At 34.7% G+C, this 13,341-nt stretch overlaps 1 protein-coding gene across 1 annotated transcript in view; it reads right to left on the reverse strand.

Moving 5' to 3' along the window:
• LOC129225276 (dual oxidase maturation factor 2-like) overlaps positions 1-13,341 on the reverse strand; it is a 211,224-nt gene that overhangs the window by 78,406 nt on the left and 119,477 nt on the right. The window lies entirely within an intron of this gene.

Below are 13,341 nucleotides of genomic sequence, written 5' to 3' on the forward strand. Positions count from 1 at the left end.
GGTTTTCTTAATTAATGTAAAAAATCAGAGCAGAATTGTAATTTAATGCCAAACTTTATTGAATAAATCATTTGTATCACAAGGTCAGTATGGTCATAATATGGGAATTAAAATTGCGCTTAGATGTGCCAATGAAAGAACATGATTCAAAGAATGTAGGTAATTTTGAAAAGAAGGGATAGTGCACAAATAAAACTTTAAGGAAAGTAATTTGTGAAATAGATATTGTACAAAAGAGAAAACGTCTGTTTAAGGAAAAAAGTGAATTCTGAGATCAAAATAAAAGTTACTTGTGGTGCGTCAGGTCGTCATTTAAAGGTCAGACAAGCAAAACGAAGTTAAAAGAAGATACCATATGTTAGACAAATTGTACTTAGACAAAAGCCTTATTCCACCAAGCCAACCGATTATAACACTAGCTCACCAGGTACTAGCCAAAAGTCATTCTAAAAGTTCCACAGATAGGTCTATCGGTCATGTTTAGACTAACCGCATATCAAAGCCAGTCAATAAGACCACGTGGTATTTCGTGAAATAAAAGACAGCAGATTAAAAATCTAAGTTTTAAAAGAGTCAGCACGCATTCGTCTGCTGAAGTAATCGCACATTTAGCTAAAACCGTTCGATAGAATAATTAAAATCAGAACGATCGGACATTTACCACTGAAGTCATTAACCGTCATTTGACCAACCCCCAGATCGTCCTACTCTAACATGAACATAGAGAAACACAAAGAAAAGATAGTTGAAGGTAATGCTAATTAAATTTAAAATAATCTCCAAACGAAAACAACCGTCACGGGTCCGTCACGGGATTTTTGGAAAAATATTGTACAGCAGGAAACTGTCCATCATAGGCTGTAAAACTGGTGAAGAGATTGAATTAAATCGGGTATTTAGGTAGCTGGAGTTAGAAACAAATTTATGTCAACTTCCCACAAGTTCAGATACATTTAGTGCATAATATTTATTGCTTATTTTAGAGAACACTGCATTTGACATTCAAAATAGATAACGTTCACCAATGCAGTAATATGTTACCATGCGATGATTTAAATTTTGCTTCAAGTGTGTAGCCAGAAGCTGTTTCTTTCACTAACGGTGGCCATTACTTTTACTGAAAAAAATACATCGAGTGAGACGGTGAATGATTAACTTGTTAAGTAATAACATATCTCATCGACATGCTCTTAATTTTACTTTTCTTGTGATTCAGAACAAAATGAGTGATAATGCAAGAACGAATACTGCTTTCAAAACCTTCTAATGTATCTTCATGCATGATTATAGCTTGCGCCGTGGTCTGAATACAAATGGCTGTCTGATAGCCGGAAGGCTTTGACAATCGAAGGATTTGATCAATTATTAACATGAACTGGGCATTACCACTGGCATTGCACCCAGTGCCCAAAATGACCAGGCCACGTTTAGATCTCTGGCTCGAGTTCAGATCAATGGGTGGTTCTAGGTTGGTCAAGAGGTGAACTAGTTCAGGCAGAGAATCGGGGATGTTTATTATCGACGTTCTAATAGTGAAACGCGAAGTTCACGGAAAGAGGAATGCGTCCGCTCTCATTGATGAAAGAAATGCCTGTGTTCTTAATGAAAGCACAACGCTTTCGCTTGATTAACAACTCTATGATGCATTAATCATGCAAATAATTGAGGCAGTGAGAAGCAAAGGGATGTAAGTGGACATTTTAAAGTTTTGAGTGAAACACGTTTAAATGCAACGTCCTAGGTAGGCTTTCATTGAAAAGTCTTTCTAAATCATGCTGTATAACAGAAACTACCAGGACTACTAGTACCATCTCTGGCCCCAAGACAGAGGATATATTCGCCTACCATTTGTATCGGTTATCTCCAAATTTTTAATTTTGCCACTTACATCCCTTTGCTTCTCACTGTCTCAACTCATCCTTTCGTATTATTGAAATTAGCATAAAACGAAATTTTATAAATCAAGAATTAGAATAAAAAATACTGTAACAGCAATGACAGCACTGTCAGCATTTTGTAACAGGTTGAAAAAATCACGCGTGAATTTTTATGTCCATATAGCGGACAGCTTCAGTAGGATACACTAGTAGTTTTTGAACATAAATGCTTTAACAAGCAGTCAGAACTCCAAGGGGAATTTCGTTAAAACTGAAAGCTTAAGTGAATCATTTCAGAATAGAACCATTTTTTCTCATGTTTTTGCAGCAAAACGTTTTTTGTCCCAGCAGAAATTACTGAATCTAGTAAATGTGCGGAAAATCACATGTCTGGCAAATTTCTCGGCATTGTTAAAGCATTGACGCCAAAGAGATGATTAATGTAAAACGATGTATAAATTCATTGTTACACTAGTCGTCATGTGCAGAACTCCGCACTGTGCTTCGAATCCTTTCATGTGGTATTTCGCTCTTTAAAAATTTCAAAGAAAGAACAATATGAAGAAGAATCGAATAAAGGTAACGGATTAAAGTAAACGGAAAAAATTAAACACACAAAAGAAGGCATGTAATTTGAAGACATCAGCAACAAAATCTCGTTAAATACAATGTTGTGATAATCGCTCACCTTTTGGATGTACGTATTTTCAATACAAACATAAACATCATTAAAAGTGTGACTGAGTGACTCGAGAAAAAGCAGTAATTGTGCATTTGAAAAAACGGGTTGTGGCAAATACAGTCTTGCCTACGTGAGGATCTGACGAAAAAAAAGAGATATTTATTGGCACGGATTTGAATTGGCGCCATTCTGATTAACAGCACGACACTCCAACCAACCGCGCAGTTGCACCTTCGTTTTCGAATGCTATTCATTGAAGCAATGTGTGATAAAAAAGAGCAAAAAAAAAAAAAAAAAAAGCTTTTTGCCTTTTTGCCAAAAAAAAAAAAAACATGTGTCTATGCTTTGTCATTAACCAGCATGATATGCTTTAAAATTATTCGTAAAACATAGATTTTATTAAGGAATGAGGAAGATCTCGCGTAGCCATTGAAACAAACATTTTAGAGAAATAATAAATTAGATTGAAAATAAGTGTTTTATTTTTTGAAAAATGATACAATTTCGCATAGCATTCTGCTTTAACCGTTACGGCTTGAATGCGAGCACATGTTTTTCTTTTAATCGAACATTTAAAATTCAAAACCAAAACCACTTAACTGAGTCCATTTTTTAAGTGTAATTTTTTGAATGTGGACAAAATGCATCCCCCCCTGAAAACAGAGGAGTAGAAAATTATTTCTACTAATGAAGTTTATAATAATTTTAATGTTCTACATCGTATTCGAATAAATAGTTAAAGGTTTACTGGGTGAAACTTGTAATTTCAATTTGGGGCGTAGTATTTTTTTCATTTATACAAAAGGTCGAACACTGCTATGAGAAAAATATACATTTGGGCATACAATTAAAAATTTTCTGCACAAAAAGGAACCCCTTGAGAACTGAATTTTTAAATCTAATACTTTTTATGCTTATATACTTTGCTTAGAGGTCTGAACGGAGTCAAAGCTTTAAAAAAAACGAAAGAACACCCTTCGGTTAATAGTCAACTTATGTGAATAATAATTTTAGCCTGCATAAAGGAGTCAAAACGCCAAGTAGAACAGCCGTCGCATTTATTTTATTGCCTTACGTGTGTTATCTGTTGTATGTTATGAGTACATGTAATGCGTAATATCAATCTAATTAGATAATGTCGGACAGCCCGGGGAGGCCCGAAGTTCAGCTAATTTACAACCGAACGCTCTACCGAAAACAACTCATCAATAAAACCGAACAAGTCCAGTGCTTTTAAGTTTTATTTAAAAAAAAAAAAAATACATTGCTCGACATTGAAAATGTAACACCAAGAAGGAGTGCTCAGAAATTTATGCAAATTTTGGAGTAGACGTACATCACTGTGTTATAAAAATGATGTGAAATGTGCAGCTCTCCGACGCACGTGAAAAAAGATATAAGGGAAGAAACTTGCAGAGTGGGCAATATTCGTATCGTTATTTCGAGAATATTCTGAGAAGAGGAGGTTGGTCCGTACGACAAATCGCAGCTGATACCCACATGGATGTAAGGCCCCTATATATACGAGCCGACGCATCAGCTTAAGATCATCCTTTTTGGATCGGAGCGCGTGTTTGAGTGGTCGTCTTTTCTGGTGAGTAATCGCGTTTGGTGATTGTTCACTGCGAGCGATTATTAGCGGCACGTGAATTGCTTATTAAATAAAGTATTATTTTCGGCAAATTTGGCGAAATCCGAAACTTTGTTATGGTAACCCTGGCAGTGCAACAATGAAAAATCCGATCCAAAAAGGCTAAACTTAAGCTGATGCGTCGGACTGTCTATATAGCGGCTCTACATGGATGCGAGCACGGTGCATCGGCTGTGCCGAAGATGGTTGGAACAACGAAATATGGCAAGATTGAGGGGTGCAGGGGCAGCCAGAGTGACGTCAGAACGCGTGGATCGACGCATCCACCGACAAGCTGTGACCCACAAGTCACTTGTTCCTCGATTCTGCAGCAGGTGCAAGATACCCTGATTGTTCCCGTGTCAACCAGAACCATTTCCCGTCGTTCGGTCGAACGTGATCTGCAAGCATGCCGTCCGCTAAGAAGACTGCCATTGACCCCACAACATAGACAGCAACGTTTAGTATGGTGCCGAACTAGAGCGCCGTGGATGACAGAATGGAGATATGTCGTGTTCTCAGATGGATCCCGCTTCTGTTTATCCAGTGATAGTCGCTGCATGCGTGTGTGGCGTCGACGTGGAGACAGATCTAATCCGGCTGTAACTGTGGAATGTCCCACCGCACGACAACGTGGCATAATGGTTTGGGGCGCAATTGCGTACAGTTCCATATCACCTCCAGTTCGTATTCAGGGCACTATGACGGCCCAACGATACTGGATAATGTGTTGCGGCCGGTGGCAATCCCTTACCTTCAAGGTCTACCTAATGCAATTTTTCAGCAGGAAAACGCCCGACCACACACTGCTCGAATCTGCCAACATGCTCTCCAAGGCACACAGATGCTTCCCTGGCCACCATAATCTCCTGACATGTCACCAATCGAACATGTGTGGGATGTGATTGGACGCGTTTGCAGACTCTGTTCCTGCCTCGTTCAGAAGACGAACTGTGGCAAATGGTTAAAAGGGAATGGACACCATCCCTCTGGGCGCCATCCGCCCCCTTATTGACTCTATGCCTAGACGTGTTTCTTCGTGCATCGCTGTCCACGGTGGTCCTACATGCTGCTGAGCCGACGCCGTTCTCGCTCTGTATTCTGCCTATCATTTTGAAATTAAGATCATTTATTATTCCGTGCTGTTTCTGTTTTTTTTTTTTTTCAAATTTCATCACTTTCTGACCTCTCATTCTTGGTGTTGCATTTTCAATGTCGAGCAGAGTAAGTAAATAAAAAAAACAGGTTAATTGTAATTTTTTTCGCCGAAAGCGGTGCCAAAAATTAGAAAATTGCATTAAAATTTCGCTTAAAAAAATCTGCATAAGAACTACAGGCTGCGTCAAAATTTTGTAACAGCAAGGGGCGTTACCGAAAAATTGATTTTTAGACCGTAAGTCTATTTTTCGTCATTAGCCGGCCCGATAAGCATTAACATGAGGGGGTGGGGATTTCTTCAAGAAATAAGAAAGATCTCGTATACCGACAGAAAAATAATTCACAGAAATAATATATAATGTAAGATATTGAAGAGAAGTGTTTTTATTTTTGAAAAATTATACAATTTGTTATCGCAAGCTGCTTAAACCGTTATGGCTTAAGTGGCAGCACGCGTTCATCATTTAACCGAGCGGTTAAAATACAAAATCATTTGAACTAAGTTCGTTTGTTAAGCGTAGCTTTTAGAATGTAGTAAAAATGTGACTGGCTTTTTGTTTTTTGCAGAAAGAAGAAAAAAAATGATATTTTACCCATCAAGTTTTTAGTAATTTTAATGTTTTATTTCGTATTTTAATAAATATTCATAGTTTAACTAAATGAAAAGCCTAATTTCAATTTTTGGTCGAAATTTTTTTTCTTGTACAAAGGGTCAAAAACTGGCATTAGAACAATCTACATTTCAGTTTTCACTTTCTTTTTTTCCTGAACAAAAAACTACTCTATTGTAGTCTGAAATCTTAAACCTGATACTTATATTTTCGCTTATATTATGCTTTATTTTCTGACCGGGGTCAAAGTTTTAAAAAAGAAAAGAAAAAAAGCACCCAATTAAGAATTAAATTAGCTACAGGTTGCATCGTTTTCGCTCCAGTAAGGAGCATTTCCATCACATTTATTTTATTGCCTCACTTGTGTTACTTATTGCTTTCAGGTGTTCATGTAATGCGCGATATTTGTCTAATTTCTTGAGGGAGATCGTCCGGGCCGGGCCCGAACAATCGTTCTTCTGGTTACCATTTGGACGCTCTGCTGATCGAGCTATTCAGCTCTGTCGGTTACACATAGCAACTTAAACTTATAAGTTTAACCAAAAACCTCAGTCCGGCGCTTTAAAACAGGTTTTTTTGACAGAAAAAAAAAAAAACTATTTCTAGACCGTGGGTCTAGGTTTCATCATTAGCCTGCACAATAAGCTTTAAAATGAAGTGTAAATCAAAGAAATCGATCAAGAATTGAGGAAGTTCTCGCGTAGGAACAAAAATCAGGTTATGGAAATATTATAGATGGATTAAAGAAAATTAAGGCTTAAATTTAAGTCATTGTTCTTCAAGATATGCTTTTGAATTCATACGTGATTTCAATAGTAAAAAAAGTTGAATGTCATGACATCACCAATCAAAGTTTAAAAAAAAAAATACATTTTAGTAACACTTGATTTTCACTTTTGGCTGTATTTTTTTTGTTAATTACATGAAAAATGTGGCAATGTCAACCGAAAAATATTTCCTTGAATAAGATTGCTTCATATTATACATCCTTTTCCTCAAAAAATTATGAAGTTTAATATCTTTCAAAAGGTTTTCTTAACGGTGTTGAAATTTTTGACCTTCGGAATGAAACATGTAAGTTCACGTTTTAATGTATTGCTGTTGCTAAAGCACCAAAAAAAAACAAAACAAGAAAGAAGTCTTAACGCATCACAAAAATATCGTTAAATTAATTAATTAATTAAATATTGAAAAATTGAAACTTTGCAAATAAGGTACTGAGACTAAAAAATATGTGCTTCAGTTGTTTCCCTACCTCAGGGCATTATTTTCAAAGGAGCTTACAGGAACTGATCTCCGGCACTACTTTTCAATTTTATTTCAGAATTTGAACATTTTAGATGAAATTCAGGCTATTTAAGTGTAAAAAAAGTTCGAGGGAGTTGTAAAGCTTCTGCATTTCTTTTGTTAGAAAATAATCAATTCATAATTAATAATTTTTCAAAACAAACTTTTTGTTAGAAAGAAGTCTTCCCGAATGCTTCGATCCTACTTTTTATTTTTAATTGGAAAAAATGTTTGTCCAATTTCCAACAATTAAGAAAAAGTCAAACCCAGCGCCTGCGAGAATTTTAATGCACATATAGATCTTGAACTGCTTTAAGAAAGGATTATGTGCAAGAACTGTTAATGTAGAATACTAAAAAAAAAAAAAAAAAAAGACATTTTTGAACCGATAAAAATATTGAAACAAAAGCTAATAGGGGTATATTTAGAAAATATATAAATCTTGTACTAAAATACAGATTGGCTTAGTAATAACTTTTTCAGAAAACAAACTTTTGACGTAGATTTTGCACAAAAAGATTTTTGTATTTTCATATTTTAAAGGGTTTTTCGAGCAGTTCAAATAGGTGAATAACAATTTTAAGGAAACTGTAACAACGCAATGGAAAACAATACCAAGCAGTTCAGCTACAGTACCCAGAAACTGCAGTTTCATTCTTATTTTCTATAAAGGCTTATCCAGCCTTTAGTAGCAGTAAATGTAGGAAACTAGCCTCATATAATAGTTGATTACGTGTGTTACATATTTATATTATGCTATATTCATATTCTGCTATGGTTACAAAAAAGCAATTTGTATCTTTATATAATAACGCATCTTCATAAGACTGAATTTAAAGCTCTTGGAACCAAAATGCTGGATAGGTCGGTCAGTTCTTTTATTGTAGCTTAAACTTATCCGAAGTGTTTCCGCATAAAAAAAATGTGCCTTAACACTAATTACCTATACCTGTATTCAATGTTCTTTAAGAAGCAAAATGTCAGGAAGGCCGGCAAGTCCTTTTATTGCGGATCAAACTTATCCGAAACGTTTTCGCATAAAAATACCTAAGCCTAGATTCAATGCTCTTTTGGAGCAAAAACGTCGGATGTGCTGGCAAGTCAATTGTATTGTTTCTCAAACCTATCCAAAGCGTTTCCGAATAACAAAAAAATGCCTGAACACTTTATTAATTGAGCCTGAATTCAAAGCTCTTTTGGAACCAAAATATCGAGCAGGGCAGCTAGTCCTTTTATTGTGACTCAAACTTATCCGAAACGTTTCCGCATTAAAAAAGGACCTGAATACTTTACCTCTCACACCCTCATTCACGATTTTCCCTGCCTCTAATATTGAGACATTTGCATAAAGTTGGATGGATGCGTGACTGGAGGAAGAAGAAGAATGTTGACAGTAAAATATTCGTTGGGTTTGGTGCATCTTCATTATGCTCGGTTCATTCAGTGCGGAAAAAGAGACCAGAATGCTTGCTGGGAACATTTAATCGTACATGAAATAAAAGGAACGTAAAGAGCTTTATTTTTTCCATTGTTTGATGGCTAGTTGTGTTTTAGAGTACTTGTGCAATGTACGTCTAAGAATTTTTTGAAATTTCTGTATTTGACGTTAATCAGTGAACAAGATGAAAAATCTTTGTGGCAAAAGGTTTAAAATGTTTCAAGCAATACCGTAAAGAAAGAAATAAGAAATTAATAAATGCCTATGTGCTAAAAATTATATTGAACAACGTTATTAATATACAAATCAGAAAAGCTTGCGAGGTTACACGAAACCATTTTTTCAATGCACTAGATTTGTGCTTATGAATGAAAAGATATTTGACAAAAGCGATACTAAAATGAGAAATAATAACGTCAAAAAGCACAAATTGCAGATTACTGTAGACATGTGTTTCGACGTTACAAGGAACACCTTTTTCAATGCAAAAGAAATGAGCTTATAGATGAAAAGACATCCGTCAAAAGCCAAGAGCCAGATAAGCAGGCAGCTTAAAAACTAAAAATAGCGGATTGAACAAATTAATTAATTTTCTCATTAGCACCAATGAGAAAATTATGAACAAATAAAAAACCAATAGGAATGCAAACATAATGTTCTAAAAGTATCAAAAAATGCTGGAAATGAAAAGAACTTTTGCTTTAAAGGATGCGTTTTACCTATTGAATAGCATAGACTTCCTAACAGTATCTTGCATGCAATTGCGTAAATTTCTTACTGCAAGAATAATTTATCTTTTGATTATTTCTTCATGTATCGAGTAGTGGATTTACCATATCGCAATTGCGAGGGGCCACAGATTAAAAATTTTTCATAGTTCTGTGACAGACAAAGAGGCTCACAAACTTCCGTCAACTGTATGTATTACGGAAAACTTTTAGAACAATAGGATTCATGGGGGCTCTTTTTATATGATTTTTAGTATGTATAACAATCTGAAAATATAGACTGAAATGTATGCAAAATTATAATTTGTAGGAACACGAAATTCCGAATCCTTGAATTTTTGCCAGAAGCCAATTCATATGTCAACAGGTTCAATTTTGGCACCAATCGCTCCATGGGGACTGATTTTTTTCTTTTTTTTTTGTGAATAAAAATAGCTTTATACTGCAACAATAAGAAAGATGAATCGTAGTAGACTGTATTTCGCGTGATTTTAATTGTTGGAAAATTAATAGAAAATCGCGATGATTTAAGCGTTTTAACTGTTGCCATCTTGTGTTTGTTAACAAATAAATGTTTGTAATTATTTTAAGCAAGGCTTTTAAAATTATTTTCAATTTTCATTCTTTGCTTTGCTTTTGAAATGAATCGGGAATTGTGATGGTCGTCAAGTTATGGCGTGTATAATTTTGCTTTTGTTGGGAATATTGCTTCCTCGTCAAACATGGGGTGGGATCAGAATTATAAGAAACATATAGAAGAAAGTTTCGTGAGATGGCCACAACATACTAGTTTTAAATAGAATTATGTTATATACATATTTTTTTGTCGGTATAAATCCAGAAGACCGGAGTCACTCCTATAAGTTCCATGCTTGAAAAAAATTCACGATTTAAAAATATTTTTAAAAAATATTGGAAAAACCGCATGTTGCATAAGAGTCGCAACGCAGATCTTCAGTGGAGAAACTTCTTGTGTTATTTGCACCCAAACCTCTTTTTATGCGGTCCTTTTTCATGCGGTTTTTTTGTGCGAATGTTTTTTTTTTGTGTGGTATATTAAAATTTCAATCAGATTGGGATTTAATTGACAAGATTATTTTTAAAACAAGTGCGAGGTCGTATCTTCAAGTGACGACATGTGCACCCCGATGGGAAGTCACTATGACCTCCCAAAATTTTCCTTATTCGGGAAATTTTGTCCGAGTACTCGGCAAAAATTATCCACTTGGTTTATTTTGATTTCGTATAAATACTAGTTTTTTAAGTTTTTGGGATATTTCTGTATGACTTGTTTTATGCGATCCCTATCCACCGCTTTTTTTTTTTTTTTAAACTGTGCTGCGAAAACAACTTCTTAAAGCTACTGGTAAAATTTCGAACGTTTTTTTGATGCGATTCTTTTTTTTTTTTCATTTTGCGGTCTCTATTTACCGCATAAAAAGAGGTATGGGTGTAAAATTTATTCAACTTACATTCACAGATATAATGAAGATTAAAAATTAAGTATGCTCACAATGTAGCATTTACATATATATTTCTGGGAAGGCGGGGCCCCATTGTTTATTGCATATCAAGAAGCGATTTTTTTTTTTTAATTTGAGAGAGTTTTATTTTTCAAGGTTTTAAATTTTATTATTTGTTGGATTATTTCACTTTCTAATGCCTTAATTTAATTATTTGTCCAATTACTTTCCCTTTACTAAAACATTTTTTTCTTTCTTGTTAAATGACTTGTTGTGTTTAAAAGTCCATTATTTTTAGGACATGCATAGCTTAATGGATAGGGGCATCGGACACTGATCCAGAGGCCCCCCCCCCCCAGTTCGGTGATTTATGCCGCAAATCATCCATCGAATACACGAGAAGTACGTTCGCATTAAATCCATGGATCCACAAGTCTTGTGGTCGGTAGTAAGCAGAAATCATGGGTTCAGAGCAGCTGGAATCAACCCTTTCTTTCAGAATGATGCCTAAATTGAGGAGGTGTAATTATAAAATAATTGCCACAGATAAAAACTCTCGAAATGTAATGCTCATAACGGAAAAGTACGGAAGAAATTAAAAAATTTCATTGTTTTAGAGACAGAAGTTCAAGAGCTATTAGATGGACAAGATTACGCTCTTGTTAAACTCTTGTTGAATATGACAAATTTAGTCATTGGACCATAATACCATCTCTCTGCTTTGGTCATCATTACAAGGAAAATTTGCGCTGCTTAAGCAATGAAAGAAATTGTATTCAAAAAGAAAGAAAATCTCACAGAAAAAAAGTCTTGATTCATCTTAATTAAAAAACATTACGCATGGTAGCCATTACAATTTTAATTGATTAACGTAAATAAGGAAATCGTATATGTGATGATATACGACAAGCGGAAATGATTCCAAAGCAAAATGCGTTTTTATTATTATTGTTCTCTTCCTCCTGGATAACCTCGATGCGCTAAGAATTGGCTCTCCTGATGAATAAATTTATCGCATGAAGTATTTTTTTTTTCTTCTTTAGAGAACTTTTTTAAGTTCGTAAACTGAAGCGATAATATTTAAAATATCTGTGTCAAGGTAAGAATCTTTTGTATACCTGGAATGTGATACACAAAATAAATAGAATTTCAATGGGCTTTATTAAATGCGCTATAAGTTCTGATATTTTGAAATATTAAGGCAATGACTAAGCTTAATGCCTTCATTCATCATGTCTGAAAGATGTTGTTTAAGATGGATTCTCTGCCCTGTTTTAAACAATACCACCTAATGCTTTTCAAGGGTAGATTTCGACAACTGAGACTATAAGCAGTTTCTTCAACCTTTCTTTTTTTCTTTTCTTTCTTTCTTTTCTTTTCTTTTTTTTGTGTGTGTGTGACTCTTTAAGGTTTTTCAACGCTGCCCATGATGCCAGAATAAAACCCTTTGGTCCCAGAATGGGGTAGTTTCCAAAATTTTAAAATTATTTTTTTCTGAAAGAGCAGGCTTAAAAACATAGGATCTGACCGTTTTTTAAAATCATTTGTTTAAGTTTAATATTTTTAAAAAATACTTAAATCGGTTTGCTTTCATTATTTACACTTCTGCCGGATGAAATCACAAATGATGAAATGCCATTCAGTGTTGCCAAAAACACAGAGCTAAATATTTAATTCTCATCTTTACTCACGTGTATTGGCAACGATATTGCTGATAGCAAGCGTAGAGTGCAATTTTAATTCGCTGCTTGATTATCATAACGTGGAAACGCTAAAAAGATGCGCCAAAGAGCATCATTTGTGACGTCATCAAGATCACGCCTTGTTTGAAAAATCAGACATTTAAAAAAATTAATTAAAAAATAACTGTTGGGAAAATGAAAACATTTTCTGGGCCCATGTTATTTTTTTTTTGCTCATTCTATCAATTTCAATGGCTAAAAGTAGTACTTTTGACTGAAAGAAACCACTCCATTTGGTGAACACGCTTAAAATTTCAATAACCGACAGCACTGTTTCAAATATTAAAACTTTTATCTAGCGATATGCTTTATTACTTTGCTCATTGACGATAACAGCTGCACATCTCGGAGGGAAAAAACAGTTATACACGAAAATAATTTTGGCTGATTTATTCTCAGATTCTACTACAATACGAACAAAGAGTTTGTGATACGTTTATTGGCTGGTTTTGTAGTCTAAATTAACACAATACATAGTTGAAGTTTGAAAAAATATGATCTAAATTATAAAATGTTGTTGATGTTTGATTAATTAGATCCGTTTATGCGTCACCACGCACCAGTTATATGAACCAACTTTGTAGGAGTTTTGTGGCAAGATGGAGCAATAAATTTTGATTTAGGGCTACAGTGCTGGGCAAATTATTAGACTAAAGATTTTTTTTTCTTTTTTGTACACTCTTTGTACTAAAATACTATTTATTTTTTACTGTTAAAGTACAGTA

The sequence above is a fragment of the Uloborus diversus genome, chromosome 6, assembly GCF_026930045.1.
Source record: "Uloborus diversus isolate 005 chromosome 6, Udiv.v.3.1, whole genome shotgun sequence".
NCBI lineage: Eukaryota > Metazoa > Arthropoda > Arachnida > Araneae > Uloboridae > Uloborus > Uloborus diversus.